At 39.5% G+C, this 5611-nt stretch overlaps 1 protein-coding gene across 1 annotated transcript in view; it reads right to left on the bottom strand.

Moving 5' to 3' along the window:
- Nucleotides 1-5611, bottom strand: part of Adgre3 (adhesion G protein-coupled receptor E3) — an 89421-nt gene that overhangs the window by 22519 nt on the left and 61291 nt on the right. The gene's annotated exons all lie outside the window — the stretch shown is intronic.

Here is a 5611-nt window from a genome sequence, read left to right as displayed (position 1 = left end):
CAGATACATCCATTTGCCCAAGAATTTCATAAATTCATTGTTTTTAATACCTGAGTAGTACTCCATTGTGTAAATGTCAGTACCTATTTTTTACTGGATGGTAAAAAATCCAGTGGTTCCACAACAGGGTTCTGTGACATTTTGCTCGGAGACAGTATATTTTGAGGGAGTACTATATGGTCATTAAAACTTACACATGAATAGTAAATCACATCAGAAAATGCCAAGGAGTTAATGTTACCAGCGCATGCCTCAAATCAGTAATGCAGAAGGTATCCTAGATCCATACTTCATTTCCCCAGAACTTTAAACATAACTTTAAGACAAATGTTCTGTGCTGCCTCCTGGAGGTCTTCAGTGGTATATACAGGCAATCTTTTGTGCTGGGCACTTGAAAATAACCATAGATTGGCTCTCTTTTCATCTTAATATTATTTTCTTCCTAGTTGAATGAATCTTAGATAAAAGGCAAAAAAACAAACAAACCCCAAAACAAAACAAAAAACAATGATATTATCAAATCTTTGTTGCCGTATCTGTGTTTAGAGAAAATGATAATGAGCCCCCAGAGAAAAACATTCACTGTTTGTTATTGCTACATAAATATAATAATGTCCTTTCAAGATGAGATTTCATCACGTTCAGTGGATGTAAGCCAGTCTTACATATCATAAATAATATGATACTAGAAATAAATATTAGGAAATTGAGTTTTAAAATGTGTACTCATTTTGATCCTTAATTATCTAAAATACTTTCAGCTATAACTGTAATATTTATTTAATATCATCTTTGTTATTATTATCATCACTCTGTGCGTACATGTGAAGAAGACAAACAATAACTTTCTATGATTTCATTCATTGAATTCAAGTCACTAAACTTTTGTGACAACTGAATTTATTCATTTCAGAGTACAAGAATTTATTGGACTAATTTGTTTTACAGGATAATTTTCATTTTATGTTTATGAGTGGTTTTCCTGTATTTACTATATTTGTGGGCAATATTTATGCCCCCATAGGTCTCTAATGCAAAAGGAAATTATTGGATCTCTTTGAAATAGAGTTGCAGACAGCTGTGAGCTGCCATGAGAGTGCTAGCAACCAAGTCCAAGTCTTCTGCAGGAGCATCAGGTGGCCTTAAATGTCTCCAGCTACTTTCCTGACTTATTAAATGATGATTACGATGGTAGAAGAAACTGTGATGACCACGATAATGGGTTGAATCGTATGATATAAAAACTGGATGGAAAAAAACAATTAAAATTCTAGGGATATAAAGCATATCACAATGTATGGTATGAAATATACACAAAATGAGATAAAGGTAGATTAGATACTGTTTAAATGATACTCAACTACTTGAGTCAAAAAAGATTTCTCACAGCTAATGATATCTACCTGTAATCATGAAAAACTTAATTTGAACACTAGATCTCACATGATATAAAGAGAGAAAATAAATATGACAAGATGTCCTCTGATTTTTACGTGTGGACCATGTATAAATATACACATACAGTAAATAAATACATGTAAACAATTTTTTTTAGATTTATTTGTTTATTATATGTAAGTACACTGTAGCTGTCTTAAGACACTCCAGAAGAGGGAGTCAGATCTTGTTACGGATGGTTATGAGCCACCATGTGGTTGCTGGGATTTGAACTCTGGACCTTCGGAAGAGCAGTTGGGTGCTCTTACCCACTGAGCCATCTCACCAGCCCAAATGTATTTATTTCTTTTTTTGTTTGTTTGTTTTTTTTTTTTCGAGACAGGGTTTCTCTGTATAGCCCTGGCTGTCCTGGAACTCACTTTGTAGACCAGGCTGGCCTCGAACTCAGAAATCCACCTGCCTCTGCCTCCCAAGTGCTGGGATTAAAGGCGTGCGCCACCACGCCCGGCAACAATTTTATAAATATATAAGACAGCAATATAAATTTCTTGAACAGGATGGGGATAGTACAGAGAAAGTGTTCAGGAAAGTAATGATTTTTTCTCAATTTGAATGGTCCAAAATCAAAGGAAACTCTTAAAATTGTCAGAAATTTTGAATAAAAATAAAGTTATTTACCATACTTAGTCTTAACTGTACCACCAAATCTTGTCTGAGATAATTACACCAATATGTAGTTAAAGGAATTTTTGTCAGCACCATTTGTATTATTTTTAAGGACAACTGGTAAATGACAGAAATAACCACTCATTCTTCCAGATGATAAATGGGTAACTAGCATGTGGTAAATTATACAATGGACTGTGATGGCCATATAATAAAAACAAGCTTCCAAAAATGCCATTATCTCAATGGATATGAAAACATCATAAACACATGCACGCATAAAGAAGACAGACTGTTGTGTAACAATTCATTCTGAAATAAAACAGCCATACTGGATGTAGGCTCATGAAGCTTATAAAGAAAACAACTGACAATCTTTAGGATATACCTGAAACTGACAATGTTAACAGGGAATCTCAATATTATACATGCAGTAAAACTAACTAAAAAGACCTCCACCTGAACCCATGGCAGATCAGCATTCATTTTCCCCAAACTCTGCAGCCTCTCTTTTTCCCAAGAGGGCTGCTCTAAACATAGGCAAGACTCCTGTCTCTATACTCATGCCAAGTGTTACCCCCATAGAGCCCAGCAGGCTTGGGATCTACCTGAACACTACTACTCTTTTGGTCTGCACCTCCACCTGTAGCTGTGGCAGAATGGCATGCCTGCTCTCTAATCCCACAGCCCTGGAAGTCACCCAGGAGGACTGTTCTAACCAAAGAAAGAGGAGGCCTGCTCAAACCCAGATCATAGAGCTCTATCTGCATTTGAGGAGGCCTGCTTCAATCAGAATGGCAGCACATGCTGACAAGAATGTGGAAAAAAAGAAACTCTCCTCCATAGCTGATGGGATTGCAAATTCACACAAACACTATGTAAATCTATGGGCATTTTCTTAGAAATTTGGAAATAGTTCTACCTGAAGTCCCAGCTACACTGCTCCTTGGCATATACCCAAAAGATGCTCCACCATAACAGAAAAATACATGCTCCACTATGTTCATAGTGGCCTCATTAATAATAGCCAGAAACTGAAAGCAACTCAGAATTCTCTCAAAGAATGGTTACAGAAAAAATATGGTTCATTTACACAATGGAATACTATTCAGCCATTAAAAACTAGACCATCATGAAATTTTCAGGCAAATGAGTGAAACTAGAAAATATCATTTTGAGTGAGGTAAATTAGACCCAAAAGGATAATGCATGCTATGTACTCACAGATAAGTGCTTATTAGACAAAATATACAGAATATGTATGAGACACCTCCAGATACCACAGGAAGTTTTATAAGAAGGAAGACCCAAGTGAGGATGCTTCAATCCCACTTAGAAGGGGGGAAAATAATCACAGAAGGCAGAGAAATGGAAGGATCTTGGTGGAAAGGAAAGGGGAGGAGAAAATGAAGGTAGGATCAGGTATAGGGATAGACAGAAAAGAAGCCCAGAGGGCCAAGAGAATGAATGGGAATTTGTAGCTGGGAAGGCTGGGGGTTGGGAAGAACCTCTAGAAAGTCCCTGAGATGAGATGTGAGATTTTCCCAGGACTCAATGGGGTGACATTAGCCAGAATGCCCAACCATGGGGAGATGGAACCTGAAGAGTCAACCTCCAGTAGGTAGACAGGGTCCACAGTGAAGGGATGGCGTCAATCACCCACCTCAGAATTTTTGACTCAGAATTTTTCATGTTAAAAAAAATTTCAGGAACATAAATGGAGCGGAGACTGAAGGAAAGGCTCTCCAGTGGCCTACCCAACTTAGGATCCATCCCATGGGTGGGCACCAAATCCTGACACTATTACTGATGCTATATTGTGCATGCAGACACGGGCATGTGGTCTTAGTTAGGGTTTTATTGCTGTGATCAGAAACCACAACCAATACAACTCTTGTAAGGACAACACTTAACTGGGACTAACTTAGAGGTTCAGAGGTACAGTCCATTATTACCAAAGTGACACCATCCAGTCAGGAAGAGCTGAGAGTTCTACGTCTTCATCTGCTAGCAGAAGACTGACTCCCAGACAGCTAGGACAAGGGTATTAAACCCACACCTACTCCCAACAGTGCCACTCCCTGGGCCAACTATATACAAACCATCATATTTCACTCCCTAGCCCCCAGAAGCTTGTTCAAACACATGAGTCTATGGAGGCCATATCTAGCCATAGCATTATTTAAAAAGTACATTTAGTCCAATTTCTAAAGTTCCTATAGTCTATTGCAGTATCAACAATGTTAAAAGTCCGAAGTTTAAAGTCTCTTCTGAGATTCATCCAACTGTAATCCCTGAATCAAGATAGGAAACCAGCTGGGGAAACTTCAGACTCTGCATCTCCATGTCTGATGTCAAAGCAAGTTTCAGATATCCAACTCCTTTTTCATCTTTGTTGATGGCAACAAACTTTGTTCTCCCAGGTTGGTTCCACTCCATGTTAGCAGCATTCCTTGGAAGATAACCTATGGCTCTGGCATCTCAAAAATCTTGGGGTCTCCAAGGTGATTTCAATGTTATAGCTTCTTGTTTTAATGTCTGGGATCCACACACAATTATCTGGGCTCCAAAGGGCTGACGTCACTTCTCCAGCTCTGCTCTCCGTAGCACTCTGAGCTCAGGTTGATCTACTCCACTGTCACTGCTGATCTTGGAGATCATCCCATGGTACTGGCATCTCCAATATGCTGGGGTCTCCTACTGAAACTAGGTTTCACCAATAGTCTCTTATAGGCTCTATTCATTGTGTCAAGCCACAACTCCTTTGCATGACTCCTTCAGTCCTGGGCCATCAAATGCAATTAGGGCTTCACCTTCACTAATGACCTTCCAAGACCACGCACAGTACCAAGCCTCAGCTGCTCTTCATGATCTCTTCATGCCTTCAAACCAGTACCACCTGGGTGACTCTTACTCTTTACCAAGTACAGCTGCAGCATGGGATACAACCTTGGCTATCTCTGGAATGCAACTTCTTGTGCTTTCAGCAAACACTTCCCAGAAGATTTTTACCTCAGTGATGCTGGTCTCTTCTTAATTACAGCAAATTTCTTAGCTCCAACTAATAATCATCATTAATTGTCCCAGTAGTCCCTTCTAGTCTGGACTCTAAAGCCAGAGTCAAACCTGCTGAGTTATTCTGCTTCCTGTTGTTAGAACATGATCCCCATAGATTATCTTAGCAGCCTTCTCCTTCACTGCCTAAGGCTGGCTGTCCTGAAACTTGCTCTGTAGATTGACCTTGAACTCAGAGATTTGCTTGGCTTTGTCTCTTTAAAGGTGTGTAGCATCATGCCTGAACCTAAATTTAACTGAGTAGGGTCTTGCCCTATGTTCACCACTCTCTTTTTTTTAATTATTATTTTCTTTATTTACATTTCAAATGCTATCCCGACAGTTCCCTATACCCACCCCCACCCCTGCTCCCCTACCCACCCACTCCCACTACTTGGCCCAGGCGTTCCCTTGTGCTGGGTCATATAAAGTTTGCAAGACCAAGGGGCCTCTCTTCCCAGTGATGGCCGATTAGGCCATCTTCTGCTACATA

Source organism: Mus pahari, chromosome 18 (assembly GCF_900095145.1).
Source record: "Mus pahari chromosome 18, PAHARI_EIJ_v1.1, whole genome shotgun sequence".
NCBI classification, from domain to species: Eukaryota; Metazoa; Chordata; class Mammalia; order Rodentia; family Muridae; genus Mus; species Mus pahari.
Note: the sequence above shows the minus strand (reverse complement) of the source record. Positions and strands in the feature narration are given on the sequence as shown.